This window comes from Mustela nivalis (genome assembly GCF_964662115.1).
Source record: "Mustela nivalis genome assembly, chromosome: 8".
NCBI lineage: Eukaryota > Metazoa > Chordata > Mammalia > Carnivora > Mustelidae > Mustela > Mustela nivalis.
Genome location: NC_139027.1, coordinates 59,591,729 through 59,613,854, shown reverse-complemented (window position 1 = coordinate 59,613,854; position 22,126 = coordinate 59,591,729). Strand labels below are relative to the sequence as shown.

The following is a 22,126-nucleotide window of genomic DNA, read 5'->3' as shown; positions in this document are numbered from 1 at the left end:
ACCCACGTACCCCTAAGATTTTATTTTTTTAAGTAATCTATACACCCAGCATGGGGTTCCAACTTACAACTCTGAGATCAGGAGTCATATGCTCTACCAACTAAACCAGCCAGGCACCTCTACTTTTTAATCTTTAATGGCAAAATTGCCTTATTGCTACTTAGTTATTTGACAGAAATGCTCACAACAAAGATATCTACAGCAAAGACGCTGACAGTGAAAGTAACTGGAACCATCTGTGGGGTCCACTGCTCTCTGATTTCTCTATCATCCTTAAGGAAAAGGCCCTGCCCCTCCTGGCGATGGTTTTGCTGACACATCTTGCCAAGTGAGTTTCAACAGTCACTGGGTCCTAAAAGACCAAGCAGGTGGCTCCTCCCAGATACAGCCCATTGATTTTCCTGTTCTCAATTGTGATGCTGATTAATGATATCCAAACACTTTGGAATAAAGAGGGAGTAGCAGTTCCTCTTGTGGGCTCCCAGGACAAATGTTGATAATCCCTAAGATTTATGCCAAGATACCACCTGTACTTCATCCTGATGAGGCCTTGGTCCCACTGTCAAGGCCAAGGGTGAAACAAACTTAGTAAGCACCAATTATCTATAGTTACTTGGTCATAAATAACCTTATTTTCCCTTCTTGGGAACTCTTCGAGATAGATTTTGCTCTATCCATGAGGACACAGAGTGGGATTTGAACTTGGGTTTGCAGATTTTCATATCATGATTTTTAGCCACGAGCAGCCAAGACTTAGGCTCCTGTATCTATCTGAGGCGGCACCTGGCTATCTGAAGGTGACAGACCTCACCGTTATACCCATATCTGGATGGCTGAACAACTGGGAAGGACTTGAAGATTTGCATACTTTCTTTCTCAGTAAGAGCCAACTGGAGTTGGCAGACGAATCTTCATTTTTCAGAAATGTTCTCTGTTCTCCTTAGCCAAGCAGCTGTGACCTTTGGTAAAGGTCAGCAGATCTTTGTTATGCCCCTTGCAAATCACTGTTTTGTAACCGTTGTGTTTACAACTGAGCTGGTTTCCAGACCTGGGATAGCTAGCGGGATGATGCCAGCAATGAGGCATTAAGCTCTCTAATAGGCTTATGCCTTGATAATCATTTTAATGGCACTGTCTCGTGCTTGATGCTGCAATTATTGGCCTCTCCTCTTGAATATAATTTTGCAGTTTGATAATAATTACAAGTATGATTTTGCATTTCTCTTTAATGAGAGTTCATTTCCCAAACAATATTATGACCCTAACAGAGATGGCTATTTGTGCCCCTTCAAGTTACTGACCTTATACGGCATCATGCACAAGCTGGTCTTTACTCACCTGGGAATTCTAGGTTCTTCTAGCATCAGGATTCTGTGGGAGATGGAGCAAATCCCCAGGGAATCATAACATTGATTTCTGATATCTGCATCTGATAATGAGGTTTTATGTCTTTCTGCTGTTGCAAAGTCAAAGTAATCTTGGGATAAAGGGTCTGCTTCAGGCTGGTGATTTTTAACCTGTGACTTCACTGACAAACCCTCAAGAGATTATCTCTAGTATCGGGTGTTTGGCCTCCCCAAACCTACTTATCAGACCTCATTTTTCTCATTTGTCAGTTCCAAGGGATTTGGACTGGAGCTCCAAGAATTCCAGTGCCAAGGTTCCATACTTTCCATCAGTAATTAATATTTTAGCTATTGATAGAGAAGGTTGTTGTTTATGGCCCCAACTGGGACTAACAGATTCACAAAACACTGCTGTCCTTCTGGAGCAACCCAAGTCCATAGCATATACAACATTTAGGGATTTCTGCTGTGGCTGCTGCCTGTGTCTGCTTGCCCCTGAAGCATGATGGGATCTTTTCCAGATCTGTGCAAAAGGGAGGAGAGAACTACAGAGCGTGGGCACCAACCAGGCTAGTTACTGAGGAAGAAGGCCTTCATTCTGAACCATGTCCAGAGGGCTGCAGGAGTTGACTCCCGTGGCTCTGATACAGCCCCAGAGGCTGAAGCCATCTCCGGCCTTGCAGGTCTTGGGCTCTAGGGTGGCAGCTCTGTGGGGTGGTATCTGAATGGTGGGTTTATGGGTACTCCTGGGTCATGAAGCAGAGGCAGTAAAGAGGAAAGGAGGCAGGTGTGGGGCCGGTGCTGGGCTTTGATTTGGTGGTCATGTAGGTCCCCCAGGCTGGCTGGGTACAGTGAGGCAAACAGCAGCATTTCTCTTCCAAAGCCTGTGGTCTGGCCAGGCAAAAATGCTAGATGTGTGCTGGCACTAAGGATGGTCCAGGAAATTTGCTAAAGATCAAATTCTGTTTCTTCACCAGGCAAACAGGGGACAAGGGAGACCTAAACATGAGAGGCCCAGGGCAAAGAACATACGTGTTGCTGTGTTGCCCAGGCTACCCAGCCACCAGGGGTGGGGGGGGGGCGCACACATAGGACTGTAATTGAGAAGGTGCATGGCTATCGGGGTGACAACAGGCTGGGCAGCAGGGGTGCCAAAAGAGCATCTGTGACCTAGAATCTTTTTATGGACCCATGTCAGACTGCCAGACTGACAGTCTTTGCAGCCACAAAGGAATGGGCATTTGCCAGTATTCTTCACAGCTTCAGTGAGTAGCCTGGGTGCCTTTCACCCCACCTTCTCCAGGAAGCCTCCCAGACTTTCCCAAGTCTGGCTAATTGTTCTCTTTTCTGATCTCAGAGCTCTTACTGTCTGCACCTTACAATTTAGCACTTAATCAGACACAGCTGTGCATTCCTCTCTAATTGTTTTGGGTGTGTTTGTCCTGTCTCTGGGCAAGATTACAGCTTCCTCCAGAGCAGAGACTCACAGTCTTTTTGGGAGGGCTCCTGGGAGAGAGATATGGATGTAGGTGAGGGTGTTCTGGACAAGGGAAATCACTCACATCCCTACAGTGATTTAAAGTTTAGAAAGTGCTTTTTTTTTTTTTTTTTTAAACTAATCTCTACACCCAACATGGGGCTCAAGCTCATGACCCCAAGATCGAGAGTCACATGCTCTACCAACAGAGCCGCCAGGTGCCCCTAGAAAGTGCTTTTACTTAAGTTTTTGTCTCCACTCTTGCCCTGAGAAGCGTGTGTGTTTCAGCGTCTACAGACAATGAAACTGAGACAGGAGAGGTCAACAACCTGCTTGAGGAAGAGGCAAGGTGAGTAGCAGAGGAGAGATAAGCCTGAGTCCCGTAAGAGCTCATGTGTTGACAGCAAAGTTTCTAGTGGAGAAGAGGAGGAAGGAGAAGGGAGGCCTCATATACCTTTTCCTGATGGAAATCTTGGGGCAAAACAAGTGAGGGGGATGTTGCCCTGGCTTATAGAGCTATGGGTCGGGCTTCATAGAGACCATTCATTTCTCTTTCCATTATCATTCTCTCGTGGATCCTCTAGCCACCATCTTTTTGGCACAATCTTTTGCTTTTCCTGGCATCTGACCTCCCACCTCTACTCACTCCCACCCTCCAAATCTTTTTATGTAATCCTTGGGACTGTAGACTTCAACAAGCAAACCAAATTGAAGGTGGCTCCATCCACCCTTCCATATATCTTTAAGCTCTACTCAGAATGAAATCCCACCTTCTTTGCTTTCCCTGAAGCTCTAGGAGATGAAGGTGCTCACTATTTCATCTGTGTGTCCCCCAGGGCCCAGAAGTGGGGTTAGTCCTCTTTCTCTGATTATTTCTCCTCCACCTCTTGTAAACACTCTTATTCCTCCACTCTTGAGGAGACCGCTGCTAGCCATATTTCCTCTTCCTTTCTGGTGGTTCCCATCTTCCCAACTCCTGGTTCCTCCTCCTTCTTCACTTTCTTAAGACTTTAGCTCCCACCTCCATAACCTTCACACTATGACCCTGACTTTAATTGCTGCCCCTATCTTCCTGGGTGGCTTCACTGCCCACACGGATGACCTATCCAATACCCTGCCTCTCAGTTCCTTGGTGGCCTCATATTCTCCAGTGACTTTCTCCTCTACTCTCCCCTATCATATCCTGGCTTCGCCATGACCTAAAGCTCTCCACCTCCTGAACTACTAACTTAAGCATCCAGACTGCTGACCCAAGTCAGCAACCTCCTCTTCTTCCAACATGACTAAACATTGACTCCTTTGACACCTCCAGCCCATTGATTTCTGTCCTTTCTCTCTTATCATTCATCATGTCAACCTCACTTTTGCCAAGGTTCTCAATTCCTTGGCAAAAGGAATTTGCTCCTCTTCCCACCTGAACCTGCACCAGAGCAAACACCTGAGCTCTGCTGGAGGAAATCACACAGGAGAGCCAAAGGGTAACTCATAAGTTGACACCACCAACCTCAAGTGGGTTGCATGCTGTCTTGCCATGCTGCCTTATCATCTTGCCACCTCCCAACCTTCCCACGCTCTGCAATGACTCTGTCACACCTTCTCCACTCTCTTCAAATCTGTCACAGAGCAAGAGAAAATTATCCTGTGGAAGGATTCTATGTCCCACACCAAACCTGCCTACTTCAGTCCTGCTCTAACTTCCTCCCTCCCGTTATAATAGAGGAGGTAGCATCCTGCAAGAGGTTAGCCTTTCGACCCATACTCTGGTTCTGTCCTCTCCCATGGTCACAGGAAACTTTATTGTCCATTGTTCTCTCACTGCTATACCTTCATCTTCCTCTTCTCTATAGGATCCTCCATATGGGCATTTAAATACACTCAAGTTATTCTATCCTAAACCCACTGCTGACACATTTCCTCTCCAGCTGTTCTTCTCTCTGACCCTTCAAACTTTTCTGTCGGGCGCCTGGGTGGCTCAGTGGGTTAAGCCGCTGCATTCGGCTCAGGTCATGATCTCAGGGTCCTGGGATCGAGTCTCGCATCGGGCTCTCTGCTCAGCAGGGAGCCTGCTTCCCTCTCTCTCTCTCTCTCTGCCTGCCTCTCCATCTACTTGTGATTTCTCTCTGTCAAATAAATAAATAAAATTAAAAAAAAAAACTTTTCTGTCTGCATGAAGTACCTTTCTTCATTTCTTCACCTCTCACTCACTCCTCAATCCACTACAGTCTATCTCTTTGCCCTTCACTGTACGAGTCACTGCTCTGTGAAACTCCCAGTGACACCAAGGTCAGTCAATCTAGTGGCTGTTTAGTCCTCATTTCCCTTGGGTCTCTCAGCCATTTTGAGTGTTGTTGACTACTGCCTCCTTATTATATGTTCTTTCCCTGGGAAATCCCTACCTCCCCAAGCTCCTAATTTTCTTCCTACCTCTCTGGCAACTGCTCCACTTCATCTGCCAGTAGTTTGCCTCTGTCCAGCCTTTAGATAAGTCCTAGGCCCTCTTCTGGTCAAGCTCTATACTCTCCTGGGAGACCACCTTATTCTCCTGGCTTTATTACCACTGCTACTTACTACTTCTGTTTCAGTCTCCCCTCAGAGAATAGGACCCTACAACCAACAACCTACTCGACATCTTCACTTGGACACGTCATGGGCACCTCAGACCCACCTTGACCAAATGTGAATCTTGGGAAGGTTTTCTCAATTCTCTTCCCTGAGAGTCCCCCAACTGAGAAAGTGGCACCACTGTCCCTCTGCTTGAAGAAACAGAGAACTGGGAGTTTTCCTTGATTCTTCCCTAATTAAGCAATCACCAAATCCTGCTGGTATTCTTCTCTCCATTTGCTTTACCACTTAGATAAACAGCACTTTCATTTATATTTTAGCAACAGCCTCCTAATTATCCCTCAACCCCCTTTTTCCCTCTACCCTTTTCCTTCTTCACATCTGGTCAGAATGATCTTATAGAACATGGTATTCTAGGCCCTGCAAAATGCAGCCCCTGCTTACCTCTCCAACCTCTCCCTCAACCACATCCCCCTTGCGGTATAAACCAGCCAGGAACTCTGTTCCACTCATCTCTTTGCCTGAGTAAGTCCTGCTCACCCTTCAGAGCTCAACTCAAATGTCACCTCCTCCTGGACTCCCCCAAATGATCCCACCACTGTGAACTTCTGCAATTGTCAGTTATATAATTGACAGTGCATTGAATTGTGAACCTGTCTCTCTCCAGCTAAACTGTGAGCTCCAAGAGGGAAGAGTTTGTCTGTCATGGTCACCACTCCAGTGTCAACACATATTTGTTAAACAAATAAGTAATACATCTTTACCTACTGATGATGGACCCAGGCCCCAACCCAAGAGTAAAGACTACAACCAAGTGGGTGTGGAACTTAGTGTTGAGTAATTCCCCCAAAGGAACAGTGTTAACTGTTACAGATACACTCCCAGCTGCATTAATTAATGGCAGGATGGAGAGAATGCCCTTATTTTTAAATTTTGGGGCCTGGGCAGATACAAAGGACACAAGCTTAATTTCCTTGTTGGATTTCAACTTACGCTGTAGCAGTTCCTTTACTAAAAACTCCTTGGCAGGCAGCTGAAGGTATGTCTACCGGGTACCCATTTAAAGGGAAGAAGGTATGGCTACTGGGTACCCATTTAAAGGGAAGACACACAGGCATAGAAACAGTATGTCAATCTGACAGCACAGAAAAATCTTCAGATGTCAGTCTTGTCCCACCACAGCATTTAGTCAGAATAGCAGCCTAGAGATATCTTTATTTAAACCAAGGAACATGGACTCAGGAATAATTACTTTGATGTAGAATGAAAGCAGAGGCTTCATTTGTTTATTAATTTATACTTTCTCCAGAGTTCTTGAAGAATTTTTAATTTCTATATTTCTTAAAATGTTTTATTACCTTTCTAAATTGTGACAGTTAACATAACTGGAAAAATACAAAATGCAGAGTCAGTATAAGGGTATAAAATTTATCTCCCTCCTTCCCACACTCCAATCCCACACTTGGGATACCCGTGGTTAGCAGTCAGAGTGCATCCTTTTTGTTTTTCTATGAATATACAAAATCCAACTTGTTTCTTGAACTTTCATATTTCAGTCTTAGGAGAATCATGGGATCAACATAAAAGCAAAAAGGTCTGAAGGCTGAAAATAAAAATTTTCCCAGATCTGACTCCGAATTCCTGTTTCTAAAAGCGTGTACCCACGTGGCTCAGTGCATCCAGCTTGCAAAATACTCTTTTGCTCGGAGCTTGGAACAGAGTAAGGGCCCACAGTGGAAAAGGCTGAACTCCTAGGTGCCCGAAATCCCTGCATTTACATTTCTTTCCCCTTCGGCTAATTCCTCCTCAGAAAGCCTTCTGAAAAATGCACATATTTGAAGGTGGAGTGTCCTTAATTGCCGGGTCTGGTCGGTCTGGTCAGGTAAAGGGGATCTCTTTCTTCCTGAAGAGATAAGGACCAACCTACGGAGGTCCTTTGTGATGGGCCTCGGGCCAAGCTTGCCTCCCCACGGAGCACGCGCGTGACAAGCTGGCTGCGCCCAGCCTTTCAGACCTGCGCAACCTCCCCAGCCGGTTGCGCTAGGCTTACCTGGGGTCCCCAAACTCGGGTCCAGAGTCAGGGACTCACCTTAGAATGCAGTGCTCTGGCGAGCCAGCAGGGGCGCTGGGCCGAGGTGCGTCTGTGGTTCCAGGTGTTTCGGCCGGCGGGAGTCGTAGACGCCAGCCAAGTTCTCACCCGGTAGTGGGGAGTCGAAGGTGTGTGTCAGAGTTCAGCTCCTAGGTGTCTGCCTTGCCCTTCTGGGCGGCGGCGCGGGTTGAAGGCGCAGCGTCTGGACACCTTGCTTTTCTGGCTTCCAAGACGCGCGTGGAACCTCGAGGAAATTCTCTGTAAGACACCACAAGGAGCAGAACTAAAACTTCCCCCTCACCAGTTCCTGGGCAGCTTCACAAATTCGAAGATCGGGTGGCAGTGCCAAGTAGGGCACCAGTGTAGGCCTTGGGCTCTACGGCGTTATTTGGGGGATCTAAGAGATGGTGGCAAGTATTGGATGGGCAGAGAGCAATGGTCAAGTCCCACTCTGGCCCTGGTTCCCCCTTCCCCAGTGGAACTCCGGGTTTTGCAGGGGTGCACGCACCCAAGCACTGGAACGCCGGCTGTGGTCCAGTCTAGGCCCAGTCACAAACTGGCTCTGGCTGGAAAAGATCACTGGAGTCCTACCCAGGCTTAGTCCCCCAACATCAGGCGCACCGCAAGAGGGGCGCACCGCAAGAGGGGCGACCTGCAATTGGAGAGATTTCGGTTAGACCAGGGTTGGAATAGGGTCGAACTGTCCTGTTCTTCCGAGGAGGTCTACTTCCTGGGGGCCCCTTTCCCCCAATTTAACCCTTTACTTTCCACGTGTGGACCTGGAGGCCCCGGAGGGTCTCTGGAAGCTAGGAGGAGCACCAGCCTGGGCGAATCTCGGGCGCCAACTGGCAGACAGGCTGGAGCTCGGCCTTCCCCAAACTTGGGGCGCCGGGCTGCGGGCCCGGCTGGGCGGTGACGTGAGGGGTGGTGCCGGGCCTGATTGGCGCGCCGGGCGGGGGCGAAGGCGGGGCCGGACCCGGGCGCCCAGAGGCGGCGGCGGCGGCGGCGGCGCCGGGAGCTGGAGCCGGGAGTGAGAGTCGCAGTGGCGGTGGCGGCAACAAGTGCCGGAGACAAGCGGTGCCGGTGACTCCCCCGCCGCCGACACCCCCGGGCCGCCGGTCGCGGAGCAACGTATGGAGCGGGAGCGTCGGCGGTCGCCGGGCTGAGCCGCGCCAAGCGGCCGGGACGTGGATGCGGCCGGGATCTCCCGCCCCCGCCCCGCTGAGCAGGAGCTGCTCCCGGACAAGGTAGGGCCGGGGCGGGTGTGCGCTCGCGCCCCCTCCCGCTCTTCTTCCCCTACCCCAGCGTCTCCCCCAGCCCGCGCCACCTCCTTTCCATCTCTGCTTCGCGCTTCCCCCTGCTCCGCACTGACTCCTCTCCCTCGCAGTCCCGTTCCTCGCCGGTTCCGGCTTCGTACCGGCGCGCCCCAGGAGGAAACCGTTCCCGGGTGGCTCCCGCCGCATTTAGGCGTCCCCGCTTCCCTCTGGCTTCCTTACCCTGGAGGAAGAGGACAGCGAAACCAGGAGCAGCATGTCTTTTTAGTCTCTTGTCCTGTTTCACCCCCACCCCCACGGGGCCCGGGGACATCCCCCCTCCTCGCTGCACCCCAACTTCCGGGGGAGCCCGCGCGGGGCTGATGTAGGCTTTGGGAAGGGGCGTTTGGGGCCGGCGTCCTCACCTGGCTTCCACGGGCATTTTGGGGAGGGGGCCGTGTGTGATTTCTCACTCGCACCCCGTCACCCCACCCTCGCACTGCGCTGGTCTCGGTTGCCGCATGGGGAGATCAGGTGTTTTGTGAGCCAAAGAGCCGCCCGCCGCCGCTCCCCACCCCCATCTGCCTACCGCTGCCACCTCCGGGTCCCCAAAGGCTGGTTTCTGTGAAACTTACGGAGAACCTTTCGCGTTGACCTCTAAAAAATTGTTTCACGCCGCCGGCGTTGAATGATTAACTAGGCTGCTTGTCTGAGACCTGGGGAGGGGGATGGGTGGGTGCTGCCCGGAGCCCGTGAGGCAGGCCTTGGCCAAACACCTCGCTGGAAGGGTGGGCGTGGGGGCGCTCGGTGGGACCCCGCGGGCGGAGATCCTGGAGGCTGCCCCGGAACAGCAGGCGGACCCTCCTCGAGGTAGTAAAATCAAGTCTCCTTAATATCCAGGCCACGGTATTTTTCATTTAGGACCGGGGAGCCCCAGAACCCAATATCTCCCTACAAGTGTCAGGGCATGAAAGCTTATCTCTGAGATTAATACATTGTAAGCCCGGGTGGCGAGGAGGCTCCCTCTCCTGCTTAAAACTCAGGGATGGGGTGTTTGTCTTTGCTCCCCTATCACTCATGGCCTCGTGAACCTTCCCAATTTCGTAGAAAGATAGTTTAGAACAATTACACCATATTCTTCTGCCCCTCCCTTGTTGGAGCCTTGCTGTAGATGGTAGATTGCCAAACCAGTTGGTGAATATGGGCGTCTACCTGTTACAACAAATTCTTCCGGTGTATTTTGCTTCGGGAGGTGGTCAACAGGGTCAGGATCGGGAGCAGGAAGGCTGGAGGGTGGGGGTGGGATTTGAGCCTAACCCAGCCGAGGGCTCCCGAGCCCAGCTGTCTCCTGGTTGCTCCCATGCGGATCTGACAGCTTACCCTGGTGGGAGGACAGGCTTGGGCGATCATCTTCCCACTGCCCTAGTTCTCACTTCTCTTTCTTTTGAATAGAGGTTATTAAGCCTGGTGGAATTTGGGAGAGTGTTACACACACAGTCCCTGGTCTCTTAGATTAGATTTTAAGACCAGGGAAGTACAGAACACTATAGAATTCTCTACAGGGGTAAACCTATCCCCCTGCCCAGCTTTGTGAATGTCTGTATCTTTGGCTCTAACGTTTGAAATAACTTGTTCATTTTGAAATACTGCTTTCCCCTTGGCTATCTCCCAGCAGCAGGGGGTCACTGCTCTTAATTTCATGTGTGTTGATGAAAGGCCTGATTCTCCATAAAAGTTCCAAGTTCCCACCCTCACTGTTCACTGGTCTTGAATCTGCCACATATGATTCTGTGACCTTGGGCAGGTTGATCATCCCAGCCGTATTTTCCATAACGGGTTTTGGAAGTACCTGCTCTGCAGGATTGTTTTTGAGGACAAATAGGATAATGTTTGTCAAACTCCTGGCTCTGCATCATGGGAATTAAGAAGCACTTAATGAGTGGTGGTCATTGTGTAATCAGTATGGAAGTTCCTCTAGGCATCAACTTCCCTTTACCAAAAGCAGTAACTGGGAACCATTTAGATTGGTCTGACTGAGACTGAAATCAGCCAGATTTGGCAGATGCAGATGAAGTTTTTAAAATCCAAGAAATGAAGTAACCTTTTCATGAAAATAAGCATAATATGCTTGTAACAATTAATGATTTTTTTCCTGGGCTTCTGATGGATAGCTGAGTAATGGCTTGTAGTTTTGAAGAGTTTCTTGTTAAAAAAACACAATTTAGATTTCTCCAATTCTAAGATATTGCAGTTTTGCTAAAATAGGAAAGTGGAACTGATAATTCATGGTTGATTTTTCATTATACAATTTGTTCAAATGTGTGTCTTTTAAATTTTAATTTATTATTATTATTATTTTTTAAATTTTATTTTATTGGGGAGAGAGAGAATGAGAGAGGAAGCACAAGCAGGGGGAGGAAGAGGGAGAAATAGACTCCCTGCTGAGCAGGCAGCCTGCCAGTTTGTGAACTGATGGACTGAATGACTGATGGACTCACTGACGGACGGACAAACGGAGGACTCCATCCCAGGACCTTGGGATCATGACGTGAGCCGAAGGCAAACACTTAACAGAGTAAGCCACCCGGGTGCCCCCAAATGTGTGCCTTTTTTAGAGATGCGTTGGAAAAAAGGGAGTTATATCAGGAAATGAAGAGAATCTTAAAAAAAAAAAAAGGATAATTCTGCTTGTTGGTACAAAGCTAGGATGTTCTGGATAGAAATGTATGAGGCTTTTTAGCTGATGCAGGATATGAAAAAAGATGAATCCATTGTTTCTTAAAGAAACTTTGAAACTTCAAGTTTTTATGTTTTCTGGTAATACTGGTTTGTTTTGTTTTGTTTTGTTTTTTTGTTTGTTTTTGAACCATAATTCAGGGATCCTGACCAGTGCTGTGAATGTGCCTGACGGGCGTACTCTGTTCTTAACATACTGGGTCAGTGCTTTTCATTCTAACTTGCTTAATAGCCACAATATTTGACTTTACTTAGTTTTTTGAACAGTTTTGTTGGACAGTTTGTTAAAGACTTTGACAATTAATAAATGCCAATGGTTACGTTTATAAACATTAAGATTCTTGCACCTGGGATAATACTTGGTTATATAATCTATTGCAACATGCCCAGTTGTAGTGTATAAGTTATAAATACTGGAAAATTCTCATAAAGGCCTTTGGGTCTTTTATGGAGATGCTCAGAGGGAACTAAAATCATTGCAATCAATTGCCTGGCAATTTTAGTGCATACAGAACGTTAAAACATGAATTAAACTGGGCTCTGACAATTTGAAAGTTGGGTTTCCTGGCTGACATCATCAAAAGTACCCAGGAAGGACCACAGCACATACAGCCAACAGGTGTGTAGGAACAGCTCTTTCCTCCCCCATACTCCTCCTCAAGGTGGGATAACTGTTAACTAGGTGCTTGCCAAAGATGTCTGCAAATTGTATGATGAATAAATTCCTCTCTCTGGAGAGGCAATTACCGTTCAAATAAGAGGTATAATGTGTGTGGTATAAGACTTCAAGAAAATTGATGTAATGATTTCATCATCACCTAGTGATGAGGCTTTGCTAGTCTGAACAGAACTTCGGTGGGAAGAACTTGTACTTGACAAAGAATTTGTTATTAGGGCATATGTGGTACAATTACACTACTGCTGGAAAAAGTTAATTGTACCAGTTTTCTGTATGTTAAAACTCTGAGCTGAGATTTTGCATGTATTGTATGTTGCCACTGCTGTGAACTTTATGTTCTTTGCCCATCAGCTTTGTCTCCTTGACTTATTAAATTTTTGTAACAGAATTCAAATTTTCTTTAATTTTTTTTTTTTTTAAAGTAGGCGCTATGCCTAACATGGAGCTTAAACTCAGAACCCTGAGATCAAGAGTCTCATGCTCTACTGACTGAGCCCGCCAGGTGCCCCAAAATTCAAATTTCTTTTGAGAACATTGTTGATAAAGTTATACCACGTCTTGAAATATTTTGTGTGATTTTAGTTTTAGGTGTTTCTATAGATGTTACAATTATTTTCTGTGCATCTGTGAACATTCCTTTAGAGCAGGGTTTAAAATTGTATTCTGATGTGGCTACAGAGGGGAAATTCCCAGTAGCCAGGAAGTTGATACTTTCTACTTTTCATTCTGTGGCATTTAAAAACAGGTTTATTGTTCCAGTGTTTTCACTCTGATGTGATTAGGATGTACGTTGCTTCCCAGAATACTTTTAAAAAATATTATCTGAGGGAATCAATTCTAGAGTGTGGCCAGGTTTTGTCAGAGTGGTGGTTTAGTGGTTAAGAGTATGAACTTGGGAGTCCATCTGATGAGGAAGTTTTTTTTCTTTAACTTGAGCTGTAGCATACAGTAAAGTGTGAAGTGCTCTAATGTTGTGTGTGGCTCCTGAGTGTCTATCCAGCATCCCGCTCCAGAATTAAACATTTTCTGTGCCCCAGAAGGTGCCTGTGCCCCTTCTAGCCATACCCACCCAGTAGAGGGAAGTTTCATATCATCTTAGATGTGACTCCTTTCATATAGATTGGTTTTGCCTGCTCTTGAACCTAATAGAAGTGGAATTACAGAATCATACGTGTATAGTCTTGTGAAACAGACCTGGTTTTGAATTGGTTTTTGCCACTCTGTGACTGTGGTTACTGTGACTAAGTTACTTAACCTCTCTGAGCCTCAATTTCTTCATTTGTGAAATGGGGGAGATGAAATTCTTATCTCAGATTTACTAGGAAGATTATCTAGCACTGTGCTTGAGGTGCGGTTTCCTTGTCCCCCTTTTATTTCTTTACAAAGGTGCTAACTAACTAAAGGGATGCCTGTGGGGGGGTGCTCAGTCAGTTTAGCGTCTAACTCTTGGTTTCAGCTCAGGTCATGATATCATGGGTCGTGAGATGGAGCCCCACTCAGCAGGGAGTCTGCTTGAGATTCTCTTTCTTTGCCCCCTCCTCCAACTCATGCATGTGTTGTCTCTCTCTTTCAGAATAAATAAATAAATCTTTTTAAAAAGTGGTAACTAAAGCAATTAGCTCTTCCTTGTTTTAATATGCTATTTCACCCTTAAAGTTATGTTGGTCTTTTGCTGAAAGTTAGAAGCCAAGTCTTTGTTGATTCATTGTTGTTGTAGCTTTCAGCTTAAATAAGACACATTATGTTTTGATAACTGATCTCCTATTATTTTTTTAAATTATTTTACTTATTTTGGAGAGAGAGAGGGCAATTGCATGCAAAGAGTGGGGCAGAGGGAAAGGGGGAGAGAGTCTCAAGCAGAAATCAAGTCAGACGCTTAATGGACTGAGCACACAGGTGCCCCTCCTATTATTTTTAATTGACATTTTCTTTGTAAGTCATGAAATGACAGTCATTGAAATGTCCTGTGTAGAGCCAATCAGTTGCTGTGTCCTGCAAGTATATAAGCTATAAGCTAGGATGCTTATAAGTATAAGCTAGGATGCATTGGTGACTGTTCACACTTGATTATGAAATCTATGGAAGAGTTTAAATAAGAGGGAATGGTAAGTGGCTGGGGTATCCACAGTGTTTTGTGAAATAATTATTTCAGAAGTGAAAGCACAGGGCGAGTTGTTAGGCTCAGACCATTGCATGCTCAGACAAATCTTTTAAAACATTTGCAGCTTATATATACTGTAAGCAGTAGTATATATTCAGTGGTCTCATGTTTCCAGGGTTTTGGTGGGCTTTTTGGATACTTTCTATTTTTGGAGCCATTCTTTAACTGTAACTCAGGTGGTCCTGTGGCGTTCTTTCTAAAAGACTTTTTTTCTTATGGTGTTTATTTGGTGGGGGGGGGGGGATCAAAGTAAGGTAAAGGAAAATAACATTGTAACTGCTCTTAACTTGGTTTCGGTCCTTCTAGGTTCTTTTCTCTATATCTGTACACCTCTAGAATAGGCTTAGGAAAAACATATTGCTGATGCTTTAGGCAAAGTTAAAATGGATTGTGTGGGGTGGGCCTGCCTAGAGATATATCTGGCTGAGAGGGCATGAGGATTTGAAGGTTTGGGTTCAAGTCCATCCTCACTGTGGCCCCTACTTGTGACTGTACCATTGTCAGGAGTGCTGGGCATGCAGTCCCCCAACACCCCCCCCCCATCAGGACCCCAGTCTTCCAGATTACAGTAGAGAGAGAAAACCCGTCCTTGGGACCACCTCCCCCTAAGACCTCAAGTCATTGTATAATCAGATGAGCATTTTGTTCACTTAGCCAGCATGCATTAATTGAACATTTACTATACGCTTGCCTCTGTGCTTGGCCCCATGTGTGTTCTAGATAGGTCAGGCACAGTCCTGCCCTTGAGTTACCAGTCTCTGGAAACTCTAACCCAGAACCGATGAAAGGGTGCTCTTGTTGAGGTGCAAGCAGTGGGCAGTTTGGGGGGCAGCCAAGAAAGGCCTCCTGAGAAACTGGTGTTTGGGCTTAGCCCTAACGGATGGATTAATAACTTTTCGGAGGGCAGAGGCAGGTATCGCAGACTTGTGTCAGTGTGTCAGGGAAATAGCAGGTGATCCTGCTGGTTTGGAGGTCAGGGTGTTTAGGAAGGGGTAGTAGGCCATGGTGTAACCCCATTGACCATGCATCAGATGGCACTAGATAGTCATGGAGGTCGTGGGAGCCATGGAACATTCCCGCAGAGGGGATGCAGTGATATGTCAGGATCAGACTTGCATTTAGGAAAGTGAGCTTGAGCCTGATAGGTAGATGCAAGGCAGGTGTGTTCACAGCCCTGTGTCATTTTACAGCCTCCTGATGGAGGACTATTTCCCATTGCCCCTCAGCAGTCTCTTCTCTGAAAGAATGTGGAGGAATATGTACAAACTGAAATTACTTTCTAAACTTCTCTGCTCAGAAACCTCCAGTAGCTCTTCCTCTCAGACTGAAGTCAGTCAGACTAAAGGCAGGGACTTTTGTCACCTCCCGGGCCCTTGGTTCAGTTGACTGTAGCCACACTGGTCTCTGCACTCTCCTGCTGCTGGCATTTGCAATGGCTGTTTCCTCTTCCTGCCCCACTCCTGCCACCTTGTTCTTACCCTTATCATCTGTGTTGTCCTTTATGTTTTGCCTGAGTTCTTGCCAACTGTATGATGATTGGCCATGTAACTTAATTCTTGGTTGTCTGTTTTAAACACTGCACAGTTAACACAGGTGCTTGGTACTTGTTGAATTCATTCACTTTCTGGGGGAAAACTGGGTGCCCAAAAACCAGGCCAGGGATGGTGCAGGATTGAAGTGTATGTATTTGATTTATTTGAAAGAGAGTGAACGGTAAGAGGACTGATGTTTGTGGGATGGGGTTTGGAAACCAGTACAGGTAAGTGTGAAGGGGATGATCTACAGATATAGGTATGCTGGGGATCTTTTTAACATTTGGAACATTGGAAGTTGTAGTGGTGTCTCAGAGGGTTCAGGGGATGGGAGCAAGGGAAGACCCAGGAGTAAGCTTGAGCCCAAAACTGGGGAGAGCACCCATGTGGGGGCATGAGGCCAGGAGCAAAGCTGTGAAGATGCAGGAGAACAAGGAAGAGAATCCGGGGTCAGTGGTCTTGAATTTGGGATGGGGTCAGTGTTAGATGCCCTGGGAAGTCAGAAGAGGTCAAGGACTAGGAAGATTCCAGAGGATGAAGGGAATTAGAAAGGTCTGGGCATGACAAGGAGCAGAACCTTTTCAGGATGTTGACAGAGAAGGGAAAGAGGGCCTTGTGCTTGGAGCTACTGGGAGGAGGGAGAGCTTTGAAGGTGAAGAATGGAGAACCGCCCTTGATACTGGACCCCAGGGGAGCATACAGTGCTGTCCCAGGGCACGGTAATCTTATGAGGGCTGGGGAGTGACTTACTGGAAAGGGGAGAGTGGTCCTTGTGGAGAACTTGAAGTAGATTTTGGTGCTAAGAGCTGACTTAAAAAAAAAAAAACAAAACAAAAACCCCAAAACCTTTGTAACCATGGCAACCCTCTTGGCTTCTGTTGCCTCCCCCACCCCCGCAAAATAGGGAAAAACCTGCACATCCTCACATGTTGATTGTTTAAATCCAATGCAGTCATGAATATGAAAGTGTTAACACTCCAGTAAGGTTATTTCTATGGAGCATAAACTTGCTAAGGCTTTCAATTTGTGCTTCAGAATTATGTTGTTTTTTATTTTCTTTGGAAAGCACTTAACATCCAGATGCTTCTCTGAAGTGCTTCTTTTTTGAGTCCTGATCAGAGAGTAATACAGTTATGTTAAAAACAAAACAAAACAAAACAAAATAAAACCTTCAAGTCTAGCTCTAGATTATTCGCTGGGAAGCCTAGTGATATTTGCAGAATCAAATATATTTATTTAGCATTGCAAGGGTCTAATTGGGTTGGTTACAAATACCATCATTTCTGAATATTTAACATTTGGAACTAACAAAATATATTTTAGATTTATTATCTTATGGCTAAATTTGATGTTTGTTTAAAAGGAACTTATGTAGCTTTTATTCTTAAAGTAAATGAGATGCAGCCGTTTTATTTTTCTTCTCTTCACCACATAAGGAATTATTTTCTTCAAATGAACTTAAAATATCTCTCATGAATACTCCTATTTTTAACCGAATGTTTGTCTCTTTTAAATTTTTTTCCTTAAGGTTCTGATGGATCCTTAAAAAAAAAAAAAAAATCCTCTTTCTAATGGAAATTTTCAAACCAGTACAGATAGAGAGAGGTATAAGATGAAGCCTCAGGTGGCTGCCACTGGTGTCAGTATGATGCCCTCTTTGTTTTCCTCCCTACCCCACACATGAGTAGGAGGCTGTGTGGGCACCACCCTGAGTGGGAGGACACATCCTGGTGGACCTCCGGGTCACCAGTTGGAGAAACAGAAACTATGGGGGTGTTGGGACTTCCATGGAGAGGGAGAGGTGAGCAGAGGGTGGACGCTGGGCGATCACAGATGGCTACAGCCCCTGATATTTCCAAGTAGGTAGGAGCGAAGGTGACATTCACAGACATATTTAAAATTACATGATTTAAGCTGCTTGGTAAAAGAGGCCCGGTTTCTAAGCGGCTCTGTCCTTAGTTCATATGTTGAGCAAACATAATCTCTTTTATTTTGGCAACATAAATTTTTCTTGGCAGGTGGCCAAAGAAAGAAGTGTTCCCATTTTATCTCTTCAAATATGTGGACATACATCCTGGTCAGACAGCCCCCTTTTTATAGAACATCTGGATAAAAGGCCAAAATGTCCGTTTTGAGGATGTGTATTTTCAGTCTATAAGATTTATTTTGATAACTTGAAAAGCAACTTAAAAACAATCCTTAAGCTTTTAGTGACTTGAAATTTGCCATGTGAGGAGGGGAAAAAGAGTCAGGAAAGGGAAAGGAGTCTAGGAGAAGGGAACTGGGGCGGGGGCAGTTTGCTTGTTTGGTACCCCATTCTGAAGTTGCCACCCCAGGGTCACTCGTCACTAGACAGGTTGTCTTCTGGGATGAGGATGGTCCCTGACTGGAGGAGAGGTGGCATCCCAGGGAGAGGCCTGTTGAATTGGATACTCATGAGTGAGGAGCGGTGGCTGGCACTCGGATTGGAATGCTTTCATTTCTCAGTTACAGCACATGGGGGGGCGGTGTCTTGGTTCCACTCCCCCAAGGCTGAAGAGAGTGGGATCTTGGCTCACCTGGAACCGTTCCGGCTGGGAAGCATTGCTGGGGGTGAGGGGTAGGTTCTGGGTAACTAGCTCTTGGCATTCCTTTTGAGAGGTCCAGTTTTGGGGAACCCTGAGTGCTGGCAGGGAAGATTCAGTACAGGGCACTGACGGAGTAGAGGTTGTCCTCCTGATGGAGGCTGCGGCATTTGAACCCGGGTCTTCGAGGATGAGGCTAGGATTGAGAAGCTGGAGAATGGCCATGAAGCAAAGGTGGGGGAGGGGAGGACAAGGGTTGTTTTTATGGGGTGCAGGTGCTTGGGAGTTCTATGGGATGGGATTAGGAAAGTAGCATACTTGGATCTAGGATCAGGTCTTTGTGAGAGTGCTTAATGAGGATGGGGGTGCCTACCTCCCCTGTACCCTGACTGTGCCCACCACGCAGCTCCATGCTTGTCTTCAAGTTTGGTAGCAACAGGGATGGGAACCCATTCGGCATCCCAGTTCCTGCCACTCTCCTTCCCTTCACTGTCCATCTTGGGAACCTCGGGCCAGGTTTGGAAGCAGTTGACTTAACTCTAAAATGAAGATACCTCAGGAACTATTTCACAGGACTGAGTACCCAGTTGGGACCTTGGCATGCTTACTGGCACATGGACAGGCCCTCCGTGAATGGGTAGGGTCTGGTATGCGCTTGTTAGTCTTGTTATAAGGAGTGTCCCTGTGCTACCTCCATTGCATTCCTTCGTTTCTAGTCTCCCCACCCCCCGCAAGGTATTAGCTGTGTTGAGTCCTTAGATTTTAGTATAACATGATTTAAATCTCTGCACATGCCAATTCTACACAACTTTTTATGACTTTCATGCATGTTTTCAGAACAGTGAGTCAGGCAGTTAACTCAAGGCTGCTCCTTTAAGGGACTCTAAATGGGTATGACTGGAGTTCTGGAGGTTGAGGCTGAGGCATGGTACCTCATGCTCCTCGGTGGCCCCTTCATTGTAACGAAGAGTACGTGCTCTTCACGAAAACGTGTCCCTGGGAACCTTCATCCTAACAGCCAAGAAATGGAGACTTCCCAAGGCAGTTTATTAACTCACTTAAGGTAATGAATGCCATTGGTGTTGATTTAAATATTAAAGTTACAAAAGGAGTCTAATACGCTATGTGCAATTTCAGTTTGCAGCATGTTCAAACAATATTTTCTTGATTTGGGGAGGTTATATTTTTATTTTAGAAGGAAGACAAATGGAAAATCTTATTTTGCAGGAAATTGATGGACATGCTCTCAAAGTCTACATTTCATAGAGTCAAAAACTCCCAAATATAATTTAATAAAATTGGGAAGGGCAGTGGTTGCTTCCAAAGTTTATCTGTGGAGCTTGTGGGAAGTGACATAGATAAATCTCTATGCCAGAGAAAATGGAAGATTGGATTTGGCTGTCCAGGTGCTTAGCAGTAAAGTGATCGTTTTAAAATAAAAAAGTTCTACAACTTTTTGTGGTCAGTTATCACAACCCACGGAATTAAGTGGTGGGGGTATGACGTAATTTTGAAAGTCAGTTTTAAATAAAACTCTGACGATAATCAGCTTTTAATTTTGTTAACGTGTTGGTCTTTAGGTAAAACTTGCCTGTATTTTGACTATGTAAAAATGACAGTAATCTCTTTTCCAGTACTTCTATGAAAATATTCTCTCTTACTGATTTCATCAGTTTTTCCGTATAAGTGTCTGTAGACAAACGGAGCCCACATAGCAGGCACCAAATTACCTCCTCCCTTCCCTATCTTTTTACACCAAGCCATGCTGATGGCCTACTTATTTCCAGAAGCATTTATACAAGGTCATTTTGATAACTTAGTTTATATAATGGGATTCTTTTCTAGTCCAGTACTATAATTTATGCTTGTGCATTTTTATTAGTTTGTAATTGCCTTCCAACCCTTGGGTCCATGTTTCTTTATAGATTTATTTAATCATATTAAACTGTTTCCTGAGATGTCTTTGGGTTATGTACTGCATGGAGATGACAACCATTAATGCTTCCTGAGGGCTGAGGGGTGAGACACTGAGGGGGAAGGCACTGGAATTGGAAAAAGCGTAGGACCCTTGGGAAGAGGAATGGCCTAGACTAACAAATCGCCAGGGGCCAGGTGTGGGACTCTGGGGTGGGGGGCTAGAGAAAGATGGCCTGTGTGTGAAATTATTCAACAATGACTTGTTTAGTGTTGTATGTACTCTTGATCAAAAAGATAAAAAAAGAAACATTTTAGTTAGCCCTTGTTTCTTTATTGCTCCTCCCCTTTTACGTCTTCAGATTCATTATATTGTTTGAGCAGCAGACACAAGAGATACAAAAATGCATGTGGATATGGCCCAGCCCCTGTCCTTGAGGTCCCCCACATCCTGTGGGTGTGTCAGACTTGTTAACAACAAGCGGATAAGTCAGATACATGTGTGTGTTAGGTGTTCCAGCAGCCAAGGGGAAGTAATACAAACACGCCCAGGAGAGGAGGGGTTCAGGGAGGGTGCCCCTCTGGGCAGTGCTGGAGCAGCAGGCCTCTTCGCCTTTTTTTTTTTTTTTTAAAGCTTTTATTTATTTATTTGACAGACATAGATCACAAGTAGGCAGAGAGGCAGTCAGAGAGAGAGAGAGAGAGAGAGGGAAGCAGGCTTCCTGCGGAGCAGGGAGCCCGATGCGGGGCTCGATCCCAGGACCCTGAGATCATGACCCGAGCCGAAGGCAGCAGCCCAAACCACTGAGCCACCCAGGCGCCCCCCTCTTCGCCTTTTTGTTATTTATGTTGAAGGCCTAGAATCGAAGCTGCAGACTGTGAGGAAAAGACTTTGTCACTAACAGTGATTCTCACTGCTGGACTCACTGTCCTGATTATGCCCTTGGCGGGGCATCTGCTAAGACTCTGGGCCTCCTGGTACCTTGGTTTCCTCTTCTGCAAATGAGGTGATTGGCGTAGATGAGCTATCAGGCCCTGGAGAGGAAATCCTTATGGCTTCTTTTTGATAATAAGCTTGGTCTGTGATCTGTGTGTGTGGAGTGTGTGTGCTTGTGATGGAGAAAACCAGTGAAAGGGTGAGATGATACGGTTTGTGGCCAACGCTTACTCTCTGGTCATCTTTTCTGACATGGGCTGGGGTCTTCTCTCCTGACTTCTGGACCAGCTCTGCACCAACCTGGAGCAGGGTACAGGGCCATGCTGGGATCCCTCACTTCAGGCTGTGCTGCTGGGATGAAAAGGCAACATTTTCTCTGTGTAAACAGATCTCACAAAGGGGTTTGCCTGGGTGAGTTTATGATTAGGCCAGTTTAGGCACCTGTCTCTCGTTCTTTAGTGTGGATAGTACCTGACCCTCACCTGCAGGGACTCCAACTCTGGTTGGGAAGGCACCTGCCTTACCAGACCAGGACTTCCGGCACCGTGAACCATGAACCGGTGAACAGTTCTCAGCATGGGATTCTGTCTACAGGATTCCTTTCTCATGCTGATTGAGATTTTCATTCCTAAATTGTTTTTTTTAAGTCCAGCTTTATTTGGGGATTCTAGAAATCTTGAGCTACAACATTAGGTGGTAGAAAGAGTGAGAGCTTAGTCTTGGGGTCAGGGTCCAGGGTCCAAATGCTGGCTCCACGCAGATTAGCTCCATAACCTCAGACTAATTGCTTCATACTTTCAAGCTTGCGAAGATTAAGTGAGAGGAGAACCACCGACATAGAAAAATGAGAAAGGGCATGAAGAAAATCAGGAAAGA

At 46.3% G+C, this 22,126-nt stretch overlaps 1 protein-coding gene and 1 long non-coding RNA gene across 7 annotated transcripts in view; one reads left to right on the top strand and one right to left on the bottom strand.

Moving 5' to 3' along the window:
• Nucleotides 1–6,633: 6,633 nt before the first annotated feature.
• On the bottom strand, nucleotides 6,634–9,384 carry LOC309872477. Of its 3 annotated transcripts, none has more exons than XR_014315881.1 (5): nucleotides 9,363–9,384; nucleotides 8,802–8,971; nucleotides 7,983–8,126; nucleotides 7,475–7,732; nucleotides 6,634–7,288 (listed from the first exon to the last, which is right to left on the bottom strand). It is a non-coding gene; the product is annotated as an uncharacterized lncRNA (long non-coding RNA). The 3 variants fall into 3 exon arrangements; XR_014315882.1 differs by lacking the exon at nucleotides 9,363–9,384 and adding an exon at nucleotides 9,153–9,291; XR_014315883.1 differs by lacking the exon at nucleotides 9,363–9,384 and adding an exon at nucleotides 9,153–9,291 and having other exon boundaries at nucleotides 8,892–8,971.
• The window catches only part of B3GNT2 (UDP-GlcNAc:betaGal beta-1,3-N-acetylglucosaminyltransferase 2), a 27,982-nt gene continuing 14,273 nt past the window's right edge, over nucleotides 8,418–22,126 (top strand). The window contains exons 1-2 of one of the 4 annotated variants that reach the window (XM_082746696.1): nucleotides 8,430–8,721; nucleotides 11,605–11,663. The gene's annotated coding sequence lies outside the window, so the exon portion shown is untranslated. Of the gene's footprint in view, nucleotides 8,722–9,473; nucleotides 9,598–11,604; nucleotides 11,664–22,126 lie in introns of those variants that run through there. The other 3 variants (XM_082746695.1, XM_082746697.1, XM_082746698.1) reach the window with 3 other exon arrangements.